The sequence below is a fragment of the Tupaia chinensis genome, unplaced genomic scaffold (assembly GCF_000334495.1).
Source record: "Tupaia chinensis unplaced genomic scaffold, TupChi_1.0 Scaffold000311_2, whole genome shotgun sequence".
Taxonomy (NCBI): Eukaryota; Metazoa; Chordata; class Mammalia; order Scandentia; family Tupaiidae; genus Tupaia; species Tupaia belangeri.
This window is the reverse complement of record NW_006159803.1, coordinates 6,176,455-6,190,927: the sequence shown is the minus strand read 5'-3', so window position 1 is coordinate 6,190,927 and position 14,473 is coordinate 6,176,455. Positions and strand designations below refer to the sequence as shown.

Here is a 14,473-nt window from a genome sequence, read left to right as displayed (position 1 = left end):
TCCCGAGAGGAGAATGGAGGAGAAGGGATTGTGGTGTGACCATCCCCCCGGGGGGTGATTTCTCGCTTTCTGTCTGTATGTCTCTCTCTCTGTCTGTCTGGCGAGTGCATGCACCCTATAGTGAAAATCTCTCCAAATAATAATAATAATAATAATAATAATAATAATAATTTTTAATTTGCCAGAGGACATGAATACTTGCTAGAGAAAGTGAGAAAGCAGCCCCCATTGGGGAAGGCCATGTAGCAGTCCATTTCTTCTTTTGAGGTTATGGGTACACGTATACACATGCCTGGGGTGTTTTTCATGCTGCTGGGATTTGAACTGCTGGGTCAGCCATGTGGGATCCAGGTGCCTTAACCTTCATACCACCTGCCAGCCTGTTTCTTTCTTTCTTTTTTTTTTTTTTTTTTTAATATTTGCATGCACTCCTGAGAGACAGTGAGACAAAAAGCAAGAAATCAGCCTTTATGGGGGATAACCTTGCAGCAATCCCTTCTCCATTCTCCTCTCAGGATTTGGATCATGCACACACACACATAGCTGGCCTGAGTTTTGTTTTGTTTTGTTTTTTGTTTCCTTAGTTTAAGAGAAATTTTTGTTATAGAGGTACGTGCCCTTGCCAGACAGAGAGACAAAAACTAAGAAATCACCCCATGGTGTGGGATGGCCTCATCTCCTCCTTTCTCCTCTCAGGATTTTGGGCATGTATACACACACGCCTGTTGTGAGTTTTAACCAACCAGTTCCAGGACTTGAACTGTGGTTGACTACATGGGAGTCCAGCAACATAACCACTGTAACATCTGCTGGTCCCCAGCTGGCATGAGTTTTGAACTGTGACTGACTACGTGGGAGTCCAGTAACGTAACCATTAAGTCATCTGCTGTTCCCAGTCTGAATCTTTTTAAATTTAAGAGATTAAAGAGACATGCCCCTGAAAGCAAAAGGCAAATATGATCCTGAAAAAACATGTTCTATAGGATTGTCTTCAGGACAATTGTTGAAATTCGCACATGAATTATGTATTAGATAAGTGTTTCACTGTTCTTTAATTTTATAATTGCACTGTGTTTATGAAAGAGTAACCTCATTTTTTTTTTAAGAGAGATTTTTGCTATAGGGCACATGTGTGCACTAGAGAGCAACAAAATGAGAAATCATGCCCAGGAGGGATGGTCACACCACAATCCCTTCTCCTCCATTCTCCTCTCAAGATTTTGGTCATGCATGCACATGCTCCCAGCATGAGTTTCAAACCTCCGAGTTCGGGACTCAAACTGCGGTCGACTACATGAGTCCAGCAACATAACTATTACGATGATCCTGAGAGTAACCTCATTATAAGAAGTATTTAGGGATAAAAGTTCATTATTTGCAACTTACTGTCAAATGATTTAGCAAAACATAGGCAAATATGGGAAAATGTTAAATGATAAGTCTAGGTAAAGTGTATATGATAGTACATTATATTGTTTTTGCAACCTTTCTGTAGTTTTAGTTTTTTAATGAAAATATATGTGCATAAATGTATTTATCTTATTTTATTTTCTTAGTGCAAGACTGGCTCTGACTCTTCACTGCTCACTGTGCTGCTGTCTTCCACTCTCGTCAAAAAGTACTTATTGTGCCATGAGGTATGTTGTCTGCAAAAGCAAGGGGAGACGTAGGAGCAAACAGTAAGACTGACCAGATTTCTGGATTGATAAGAGTGGTATATAAGGGTTCTTGTAACCAGACTAGAAGACTACTTATGTCTTCCAGTTCAAAATAATTTCCAGTTTCAAATAGTTCTACATTTTGCCAATTAAATAGATGTTTTAATTTTTCTGAGGGTGAATTCCTTTGGGACTCGGATGAAAGTTCTACTCCAAAACCAGAAAATATATATAGGGACCCATTAGAGTTAACAACTTCCTTCTGTAAAATACACCTTTTAAACAGAAATTGACTAATTTCTATCTGATTATTTCAACCAATAACCAGTCTAACCACCTACTTGCACAATTTGGGAATAAGAATTGATTTGGGGTTAGGAAGAAGAAAAAGGGGTGACAGAGAATATCAAAAGGTTTTTGAAAAACCGAAGTTGAGTGTGTTTGTACTAAGAGCCCAGAAGTTAGAGAAAGGGTGATCAGAGACAGGAGTGAGATAGAAGAGACTGTGCCTAAGCCCAACCTTGCCCTTGTCGAATGCACTGAGTGTGCCACTGAAAATAGTGGTAGGTGTAAATGTAACCCCCTGAAGAAATACATGTGGACTAAGAATACTCCAATCTCCAAGAGTCAGTTCTATTTCCTTTCTTTAAAGATCTTCTCTCTCCTACTCCAACCCACTTATATGTCTCTTACATGCTTTTGCTTCCAATGAAATGGTAGGTATGTACTTTTCCACCTTTTACTCTCTCTTTCTCTTCTCTCCTTTCACCCTACACACATACACACTCCTTCCTCCCACACTCTACCCTCAGGAATAAAGAATAAAAGATAAAGAAGGAGGTGGAGAAGAAAAGAGAATTTCATATAATTCCCATATTTGTCATCTCTGATTCTAGTTATCAGTGGGGTAGAGCTCTCTAGTTGCCAAATTTCCTATTTGTTTGACCTTTAAAATGAATTATTCCCATCTGATTGTGATGAGTTCATTCTATTTGCTATTGAGTTGATTTAAGAAATGTTAATATAACACTTCAAAAAGCAAAAGAGTACACACACAGAAGAAAAATGGCAAGAGACTGAGATAAGAATTACTGTAACTCTATAACTTAACTGAGAATAAAGTGGAACTTAGAAATAAAAATGTGGGATGAGGAGAGGAGTTACCAAAGAGGAAATGAAAGAGTGATCTGAAATTTAAGGAAAGAAAACTTCATGGTTCACAGCGCTGTACATACTTTGCTGAAACAGCCTGTGAGCTTGAAAAACAAGATATGTACCATTCATTTCCTTGATGGTGAACATCTATATTTTTACTTTTGTATTATTTCAGGACTAGATGAAATCTTTATTAGGTAACTTTATTAGGTAACTTTACTTAGAAAAAATAGATGAGGGACCAGCAGATGGTATAATGGTTACATTGTTGGACTCCCATGTAGTTGACTGTGGTTTGATTCCCAGACCTGGAGGCTTAAAACTCACGCTGGGCACGTGTGTGTACCCCAAATCCTGAGAGGACAGTGGAGGAGAAGAGATTACAGTGTGGTCATCCCTCCCTGGGGAGTGATCTTGCTTTCTGTCTCTTTGTCTCTCTGGCAAGAGCATGTTCCCTATAGCAAAAATCTCTCTCTAAAAAAAATATAGGTAACAGTACAAAACTAAAATTAATATTTTGCCTCTTTTTTTGGTAAGGTTTTTGCCATAGCACGTGTATGCTTGCCCAGAGAGGCAGAGAGAAACAGTGAGAGTGAGAGGGAGAGTGAGAAATCATACCCCAAGGGGATGGCAATGCTGCAGTCCCTTTTCCTCCATCTTTCTCTTGGGATTCTGGGCACATACGTGCACTTCGTTTGAGTTTCAAGCTGCCAGATTCAGGACTCAAACTGTGATCGGCTATGTGGAAGTCTAGCACCTTTGCTTCTTATATTAACAAAGGCAGGAAATACATGAGAAAACCCATATTACTGACCCATGTTAATTCGAATTACATCTTATTATGTATTCATTTCATATTCATGAAATAATCATTAGTAAGTCTAGTTGATGAACATTTGAGTGCCACTACTTGTAAGTTACTATTAATGGAAATAAATTAGTGGGTTAAGGTTATTTAAAGAAAACTTTCTTTGGCACTTTCATTTTATTCGTTTGTTTTTATTTAAAACAGAGATTGATTTTTTTTTTTTTTAAACAGAGATTGATTTTTGACAAGGTCATGTCATGTTGCAATCCTCTTGTCCCAGCCTCCCAGTTACCTGGACTGTAGGCATGCCTGCTATAGGCAGCCTTTTCAGTTTCATGTGGGAATTGAACCTAGTCCTCCCATGTGACTTCAACATCAAAGTATCAGCGTCTTAACACCATGCGTCACCACAGCCGAGTCTCCTTTTACTTAAAACTGACTTTATTGAAGTGTAGTTAATATACAATAAATATAATTTGATTGATTTGAATATATGTTTACACCCATGAAACCATCACCACACTCAAAGTAATAAACACATCTATCACTTCTCAAAGTTTTCTCCTGCCCCTTTTTTTGTGTATCTGTATGTGTTTGTGTGGTAAGAATACTTACTTAGTTACTTGAAAGCAACTATCTTGGGGCCTGCAGGTGGCATGGTGGTTAAGATGTTGTACTCCCACATGGTCTGCCATGGTTCAAATCCTAGACCAAATAGCTTGAAAATCAAACTGGGCGTGTGTGTACCCAAAATCACAGGAGAAGAATGGAGAAGGGATTGTGGTTGTGGCTACCCCCTGGGAGGCAATTTCTCACTTTCCCTCTCACAGTCTCTCTCCAGCAAGTGCATATGCCCTATTTGTAAAAATCTTTAAAAAAAAAGTCAGACTCTCTTAAATTTGTCAGTGTATCATAACTGTATGAGGGATCTTCAAAAAATTAATGGAAACTGTATGTTATGAATAAACTATGCATGAATTTCAATTTTTTGGCACCCAAATCATCTTGCCATTTTTCTACAACCTATTGAAGTCCCCTCATATCACTAACTTTAAGTACTACCTTGTTCAGCAGACCTCTAGAACTTACTCATCTTGCATAACTGAAACTTTTTTTTAAGAGATTTTTTTGGTGTAGGGCGCATGTGCTTGCCAGAGAGACAGAAAGCAAGAAATCACTCCCAAGGGGGATGTCCACACCATAGTCCTTTTCTCCTTTATTCTCCTCTTAGGATATTGGACACAAATGCCTGGGATAAGTTTCATGCCTCCGGATCTGGGACTTGAACTGTGGTCAACTATGGGGGAGTTCAGCGACATAATCAGTATGCTATCTGTTGATCCCTCATAACTGAAATGTTATATCCATTGACAACTCCCCATTTCTGCCTCCACATTTCTGGTGGCAATCACCATTCTACTCTGTTTCTGTGAGTTTGATCACTTTAGATACTACATATAAATGGGAATCATGCAGTATTTTTCCTTCTGTGACTAGCTTATTTCACTTAGCATAATATCTTCTGGGTTCATCCATGTTGTCACATGTGACAGGATTGTTTTCTTTTTTTTTTTGGGAGAGGTTTTTGCTTTAGGGCGCATGCGCTCGCCAGAGAGACAGAGAGATAGAAAGCAAGAAATCACCTCCCAGAGGGGTGAGGCCACACCGCAATCCCTTCTCCTCCATCTCCTCTTGGGATCTTGGGCATGCATGCACACGCTCCCGGTGTGAGTTTAAGCCACCAGGTCCAGGACTTGAACTGCGATCGACTACATGGGAGTTCAGCGACATAGCCATTATGCTAACTGCTGGTCCCAGGATTGTTTTCTTTTTTAAGACTGAATAATATTCCATTGTATATATGCAGTATAGCACATTTTCTTTCCCATTCATTTGACAATAGATATTAAATTGTTCCCATATCTTGGCTATTGTTAATAATACTGCAGTGAACATAGGAATGCAGATATCTTTTTTTTTTTTTTGAGAGATTTTCACTGTAGGGCGCGTGCGCTCGCCAGACAGACAGAGAGAGACATAGAGACAGAAAGCGAGAAATCACCCCCCAGGGGGGATGGTCACGCCACAATCCCTTCTCCTCCATTCTCCTCTCGGGATCTTGGGCACGCACGCACACGCGCCCGGCGTGAGTTTTAAGCCACCGGGTCCGGGACATGAACCACGGTCGACTACGTGGGAGTCCAGCGACATAGCCATTACGCTAACTGCTGGTTCCCAGGAATGCAGATATCTTTTTGAGATCCTGATTTCAATTCCTTTGGATAAATACCCAGAGTGGGATTGGTGTATCATATGGTAGTTCTATTTTTAATTTTTTAAAGAATCTTCATACTGTTTTACATAATGGTTGTACTGATTTACATTCTCATCAGTAGTGCTCAAGGGTTTCAAATTTTCCACATCCTTGCCATTGCTCATTATCTTTTGGATTTTTTGTTTTGTTTTGTTTTGTTTTGGTAATATCCATGCTGAAAGGTTTAAGATGATATCTCCTTGTGGTTTTGATTTGCATTTCCATGATGATTAGTGATGTTGAGTACATTTTCATATACCTGGCCACAGCCATTTGTATAACTTCTTCAGACAGATGTCAATTGAAGTCCTTTGCCCATTTTTCTTGTTTCTTTTTTCTTTCTGTTTTTGCTATAGGGCACATGCACCTTCAGTAGATACAGTGACAAAAAGAGAGAAAGGAATTGAGAGAACAGTCTCCAGGGGGATGGGCACACCACAATCCCTTTTCCTCAATTCTCCTCTCAGGATTTCAGCACACATGCACATGCACCCTGTGTGTTTCCCAAGCCACCAGATCTGGAACTTGAACCGCATGGTTGGCCATATGAGATCCAGCTACCTCTGCTACCATGCCACCTGGCCAGCCCCAGCTTTGCCCATTTTCTAATCAGGTTTTTTGGTTTTTTTTCAAGTCAGTTGTATGAGATTGTGTGTGTGTGTACACCTCTTATCAGATACATGCTGCACAATTTTTTCTCCCATTTTTAAGTTACTTTTTCATTCTGTTGATTGTTTCATTTGTTGTACAGAGCCTTTTAGTTTAATATGGTCCCACTTGTTTCCTTTGCCATGCAGAAGCTTTTAACAGTTTTTTACATCCTATTTTTGTTTTTGTTGCCTGTTCTTTTAGTGTCATTGCCAAGATCAATATCAAGAAGCTTTCTCCACATTTTCTTCTAGAAATTTTATAATTTCAGGTCTTATGTTTAAGTCTTCAACACATTTTAAGTTAATTTTTGTATATAGTGTAAGGTAAAGATTCAGTTTCATTGTTTTGCATGTGGATATCCAGTTTTCCCAGCACCATTCGTTGAAGAAACTCTTTTCCCCATTGTGTTTGCTCTTCACCCTCATTGAAGTTTGGTTGACTATATATGTGTGGGTTTAGTTTAGGCTAGTTATTCTGTTTTCTTAGTCTACATTTCTGTCTTTATGCCAACACTATTCTGTTTTAAAGATTGTGGCTTTGTAATACATTATGAAATCAGGAAGTGTGAAGCTTTCAGTTGATAATTCTTTCTGAAGACTATTTTGGCAATTTAGGATCTTATGTGGTTCTGTGTGAATACTCATTCTTCTCAAACAAACATGGAGCATTTTCCAGGAGAGATCACACTTTAGGACATAAAACAAGTATTAAGGGACCAGCAGTTAACGTAATGGCTATGTTGCTGGACTCCCACGTAGTCGACTACAGTTTGGGTCCCAGACCAGGTAGCTTAAACTCATGCTGGGTGCATGTGCATGTGTGCCCAAGATCCCGAGAGGAGAATGGAGGAGAAGGGATTGCAGCGTGGCCATCCCTCCTAGGGGATGATTTCTCTCTTTCTTTCTTTCTGTCTCTGGCTGGCTGGCGAGCGCATGCGCCCTATAGCAAAAAATCCTCTCCAAAAAAAAAAAAAAAAAAAAAAAGTCTTAAAAAATTTTAAGAAGATTAAAATCATATCAAATATCTTTTCTGGCCACAATGAAACTAGAAATCAATCATAGAAAATTAGAAAACTCACAAATATTTGAAAATTAAATAGCATACACTGCTGCATCACCATCTGGCCTCAGACTGAGTAATTTATAATGAAGAAAAATATTTGTCTCATGGTTATGGAGCGGAGAAGTCTGAGATTGAGGGGTCGAATCTGGTAAAGACGACCTTCATGTTACGTCATAACATGGTGAGAGGGCAGTGGAGAGAAAGGGCAAGAGGGGAATAAATTCACTTTTATCACAAACCTGTTCCCTTATAATGACATTAAGCAGACATGAGAGGAGAGTCCTTATGACCTAAACACCTCCAGCTAGGCTCTACCTCCCAACATTGTTACATTGAGGATCAAGTTTCCAACACATGAACTTTGAGGGACACATTTATTGCCATAGCAAAGGCCAATTAAAACCCTTGAGTTTTTAAAAATAACAATTATTATTATACTAGGTAACCCTTGTAATTTTCTTGCCAATTGATTTCTTTCTCTCCCTCTCTCTCTCTCTCAATTTACTGGAGGGCATATGCATTTGCTGGAAAGAGCGAAACTCAAAAAGCACTTATCTGACCCTTAATGGGGAACGGTTATGCTCCAATCCCTTCACCTCCATTTCTTCTTTCATGATTTCTGGCACACATGCACACACACAAGCAGTGTTTTCAAGCCAGTGGGTCCAGAACTTGAACCATGCAGTTGGCCATGTAGGATCCAGCTGCCTTAATCACTATGCCATTGGCTGACCCAAGGCTATTGATTTCTAAAATATATAAATGGAGGGGCCAGCCAGTGGTGTGGTGGCTAAGGAGCTGGAGTCTCACATGGCTGGCCATGGTTCAAGTCCTGGAACCAGTGACTTGAAAAATAAATCACTCAGAGCACATGTGCATGTGTGCCCAAAATCCCGAGAAGAGAATGAGGGAGAAGAGATTGCAGTATGGTCATCCTCCTGGGGGGGTGATTTCTTACTTTCCCTTTTTGGAAATTCTGATAGTTAAAATGTCATCTTGTTGATTTTTTTTTTTATTGGCAGATGGTACAATATCCAATATTTAATTTTCTGAGCTCTCTGAAATTCCACCAGCATGCTTTCTGTATCTTTATTGTGGACATTTTCCATTGTATTATCACTCCTAGTAAAAGTATGTGACTCTTTTATTGTGGATTGATAAACTGGTTACTAGAGCAAAGCTTGGGCCACAGTTCAAGAACCTGCTACTAGACATCCTCTCATTGTACTCCCACAATTTATTGATCAATGTTTATTTGATTTGGTGTTTCGTATAACTATGATTTCCAGGAAGATTCTATATCCATGCTGCTAGGACTTTAATAAGATTTTAAGGAAAATCCTTGACATTCTAACACCAGTGTTTCAATGTGTAAGCTACTCAATTCTCAGTCACCTTCTCTTTAATTCATTTATTTGTATTATTGGACTATTTTATTAATCTTCCCAATACTTTGACGAGAAAGATCACATCATAGTAGTTTTTGACATTCCTAAACTTTTTAGCAGTTTCTTTTGACATTGATTACATTCATATACTAGGCACCATGGTGGATGCTAGGGATACAAACTGGGATAAGGTTCCATTTCCTGCCTTTGCAAAATTTTTTTTTAAGAGAGATTTTTTAGTTTAGGGCATGTGCGTTCATTGGAGAGGCAGAGAGAGACAGAGAGACAAGAAAGTGAGAAGTCACCCCCCTGGGGGATGGCCACGCTACAATCCCTTCTCCTCCACTCTCCTCTTGGGATTTTGGGCATGCATGCACATGTGCCCAATGTGAGTTTTAAGCTGCTGGGTCCAGGACTTGAACTGCAGTTGACCACAGGGGATTCCAGCGACACAGCCACTACACCATTTGCTGGTCTCAAGAATTTTATGGTTTAGAGTAGGAACTCCAAAATGCAACTGCTTAGGTGTGAATTGTGGCTCTATCACTTACAGGCTAGTGACCTTGGGTAGCTTCTTAACCTCTCTCTGCCTGAGTTTTTCATCTATTAAATATTACTAAATGATAGCATCTGCTTCAGAGGATTATTGTGAGAGTAGACTCATAAACATTGGTGACATGAGAACAAGGGCATGAAGATCTTGGGAAGGAAGTATATTCTATGCTGACATAATTGCATTAGATAGTATTCTAGGTGGTCATATGATCCAGGGGATATCCTCACGAATAGGTGATTAAAGAGGAGGAGTCTGCTTCTTTTCCCACTGTATTCCTAGTATATAATACAATGCATGGAACATAGTAAGTCATCAGTATGTATTTGTTCAAAATCTGAACAATATCTGCTTCCCAGGATATTATACCAATTTCCCTCATTCTCATGTATTTCATTAATTAACTATAATTACATTAAATGCTCTAAAGAAAAAGCACTGTATGCTATGAAGTCAAATAATGTGTCCTGATGTAGTCTTTGGGGTGGGGATCAAGATTTCCTCAGAAAATGACATGTAAGTCAATATCTGAAGACTTAGAAGGAAAACACCAGGGAATGAGATGTAAGGAGAACCTTACTGACAAAAATAAATGTCTTTCTTTTTTTTGTGGGGGGAGAGGTTTTTGCTATAGAGCATGTGCGCTCACCAGAAAGACAGAGAGACAGAGAAATAGAAAGCAAGGAATCACCCCCCTGGGGGATGGCCACGCTGCAATCCCTTCTCCTTCATTATCCTCTTGGGATCTTGGGCATGCACGCACACGTGCCCAGCATGAGTTTAAGCCACTGGATCTGGGACTCGAACCACAGTCGACTACATGGGAATCCAGAGACATAGCCATTACACTAACTGCTGGCCCCACAAAAATAAATTTCAGACTATAGGCTGAGCATCCCTAATTGAAAAATACAAAATGCTCCAAAATTCATAACTTTCAGAGTGCCAGCATGACCCCACAAGTGGAAAGTTCCATACTTGACCTCAGCTTGTAGTCAAAATGCCGCAATACAAAAATATTGTATGAATTTACCTTCAGACTGTATACATAAAGTTTGTATGAAACACAAATGAATTTCTTGTTTAGATTTGGATCCTAGCCCCAAAACATCTCATTATATCTATACAGATATTCCAAATTAAAAACAACAGCAACAAAATACAAAACACTTATGGTCTCACGTATTTCAGATAAAAGCTACTTAACCTGCAACTTGAGGTGGGAAAAAGCTGAAAGTGTTCTAGCTGAGTAGTAATGAAAGAAGGAGAGGGCTGAGGCCGAAGAGGTAGGTTAGGATCATAAGGTCAAATATAAGCTAAATTATGAAATACATTGTGACATTTAAGGGCTTAAAGTGGGAAAAGTTGACTTATAATTATTGTTGTTAGCTTATAAGCATTAGTAGCAATTATAATACTATTATGAGTGTGTGATTCTACATACTGCAATTTGAAAGCTAAAAGACTATAGTTGCCTAAAATGTCTCCTTTACTAGCCTGCTACATCCCTTCTACAAAGCCTTATTTTTTAAAATTAAATAAAGTAAATGTGATAACCCAAACTACTATTAAAATCCATTCTAATTTTTCTCATTAGCTTCATAATTAGTGTCTTATTCCATTAGGGCTACCATAACAAAATAAATTGGATTAGGCTTTATAAATAATACAACTTAGGGACCAGCAGTAGAGGTTACTTTGTTGGACTCCCACATGGCCGATCTCAGTTCAAGTCCTAGACCCTGTGGCTTGAAACTCATCCTGGGTGCATGTGTGTGTATGCCTGAAATCCAGGTAGGAGAATGGCATAGAGGGAATTGTGGCATGGCCATCACCCTGGGGAGGGGGGTGATTTCTCACTTTCCCTCTCATTGTCTCTTTCTCCTTCTCTCTCCAGTGAGTGCACACACCCTAAGGCAAAAACCTCTCTCTCTCAAAGGCACCCCCCCAAAGGCAAAACCCCCCCCCCCCAAAAAAAAAAAAAAAAAAAAAAAAAAAAGCAATTTATTTTTCACAGTTCTGGAGGCTGATAAGTCCAAGATAATGGTACTAGCATATTCAGTGTCTAGTAAAATCTTGCTCTCTGCTGCATGGATGGCACCTCTTGCTATGTTCTGACATGGCAAAGGAGTGGAAGAGGGGAGGACTTCTTTCATAAGAGCACTAATCCCATTCATGAGGGCTCCATTATCATGACCTAGTCACCTCCTAATGTACCTTTACAAATTTTTTATTTTAGTTTATTTCAGGGTGTGTACACTTGCCAGAGAGAGAGAGAGAGAGACAAAGAGAGACAGAGAGAGAAAGGGTAAGTGAGAAAATTATCCCCAAGGGGGAATGGCCACACTGAAGTCCTTTTTCTTCCATTCTCCTCTTGGGATTTTGGACACACACATACATACAATGTGATTTTCTTTTTCTTTTTAAAAATTATTATTCTAATTTATTTTATACATTCAATCATTGTACATCCTACAGCTTGAAAAATGGATTACCCAACATGAATACACTTCATACTGGTCCAGTCAAAGATATCATACACATTATTATCAACAGACAATCCTTCATTTCTGTGTCCCCTAAATGTCTTCCCTATTTATCTCCTTGCTTTCTTTCCTCTCTTTCTCCCCATCTTCCATCCTCTTTCCATGCCATCTTCAGTATCTGTAACCATTTTCCATGCTTCTACATCCTAATATTTCAGTTTCTGACACAGTGTGTGGGCAGTTGGCAGATATTAAGTGGAGACATACAGTGTCTCCCCTTCATAGCCTGGCTTGCTTCTTTTAGCAGTAAATCTTCCATATTCATCTGCTTTCTATCAAATGTCAGGGTCTTGATGTTTTTTTATGATTGATAGTACTTCACAGAGTATATGTGCCACACTTTTTCAATCCAGTGTGATTTTCAAGCCATCAGGTCTGGCACTCAAACAAGACAGTAAGCCATGTGGCATCCAGCTGCCTTAAATTCCTTTTTTTTAAAGTTCCTATCTCCTAATACTATAACCTTGGGGGTTAGGTTTCAACATATGAATTTTGAGGGGGACACACACATTCAGACCATAGTAGGTTTAGTCAGGTGTTTACATAGGGAAAAGATAAGCTTCAATGAAAGGAATCTGAAGAGGGAAAGAACAGAGACAAGACCTTTATTGGATAATGGAGGCGAGATGCTCTGATAGTAAGCATTGTGAAGGCAATTTTGAATCTTGTACTGTCTTGGTGCAGCTTAGACCCCAGGGATACTGTTTCACAATTTCATCTAATAAGAACCTATGTAAAAACCTAAAATTTTGCCAAGATAGAGAATTACATAAATTAATTAACTAATAAACCAAAATGTTTTGAACCTGTGTGTGTGTGTGTGTGTGTGTGTGTGCGCACACATGCACACATGAGCGTATGCACATGCATGCATACATGTGTATCTATGTGAATGTTTGCAGCCTACGGGAGGCAACTTCTGTGGAAATTAATGGCAGAGGCTCAGACTACTGGTATTAGTGTCCATAAGGATAGCAAACTGATGGGGGGATTGGCTGATCTTGGGCATTTACTCCCCCACTGCTTCATTCTCTCCATCCCATTGGTGAATTACAATCTAGAACTACCTTCTCTTCAGGCTGCTACTCCCTGAAGGACATGCAGTGGAAGAGAGTCTAAGGGTAGGGCCCTGACCTGAAGAATTGATGCATTGTAGTATGAAACCCAGCTTGAGCAATTAATGATGGTAGTATGGTGTAAGGAGCTCTCCACTCTAGTGCTTGTCCCTTCTTCTGTCCTTGAGCTCATTGGATGTTGACCTAGACTAGGTCCTGGCCTATTTTCTTTCTTTTTATTTTCCACTACAAATGCCCAGATAGAACATCTGATACTTTCAAAGAAATATAAACCCATAGACCAATGTAATGAGACATCCCAGGGGCACCACTACCTCTAAAGAGAGCAACAACCTGGATTACTGAGGCCACCAGAAGCGAATATATTAAATTTGATGGTATACGAATATAATAAATAGGAAATAAATATAATAAACAATCAATATTTGTCACCTAGTGTTGCTTTACTATGTATAAAATAGTGTGGTTTTTGTTTAGAAAGAAATATCTTTGGTCAAATAGAGAACTCAGAAACAGTCCTATGAATATTTGGAATGTTGATATACCACAGCAGTGGCATGGCAGATCAATGTTGAAAGGAGGGATTATTCAATAACTAGCCATAAAAATAAGGAAAAAATGATATTAATCCCTACTTCATATGTAAATTGAGGACTTAAATGTGAAAGTAAAATTTTACAAGTTTTAGTAGAAATGCAAGTGGGTATATATCTTCCTGACTTAGGGGTAGGAAAGAATTTATTAAAGTCACAGAAGAATTGGGGCCAACAGGTGGTATGGTAGTTAAGACACTGGATCCCACATGGTGTGGTGGTTATAGCACTGGATCCCATACTCCATGGTTCAAGTCCCAGACCAGGTGGCTTAAAACATGCCAGGCACATGTGCATGTGTGCCCCAAATCCTGAGAGGAGCATGGAGAAAGGATTGTGATGTCGCCATTCCCTCTAGGGAGTGATTTCTCACTTTTTTTCTTTCTCTGTCTCTCTCTCTCCTATGAGTGCATGTGCTCTATGGCAAAAGAAAAAAAAAGTCACAGAATAGCCTCTAACCATAGGGGAAAGAGGACAAGTAATCTGACTAAATTAAAATTAATAATGAACATCAAAAGTCATTTTAGAAAAAGGAAAAAGAGAAGGTACCAGCTGAAGAGGATATTTGCAATTCAACCAACAAAGGATCAATAGCAAGACTATACAAAGGATTTTTCCAAATCAATAAGAGGACAAACTATCTGGTTAGAAAATGGTAAAGAAAAGGAA

General features: G+C 39.1%; 1 long non-coding RNA gene across 1 annotated transcript in view; it reads left to right on the top strand.

The window, feature by feature from the left end:
• The window catches only part of LOC114008221 (uncharacterized), a 71,644-nt gene that overhangs the window by 2,296 nt on the left and 54,875 nt on the right, over positions 1-14,473 (top strand). The window contains exon 2 of the long non-coding RNA XR_003549776.1: positions 1,557-1,637. This is a non-coding gene — a long non-coding RNA (uncharacterized LOC114008221). The remainder of the gene's footprint in view (positions 1-1,556; positions 1,638-14,473) is intronic.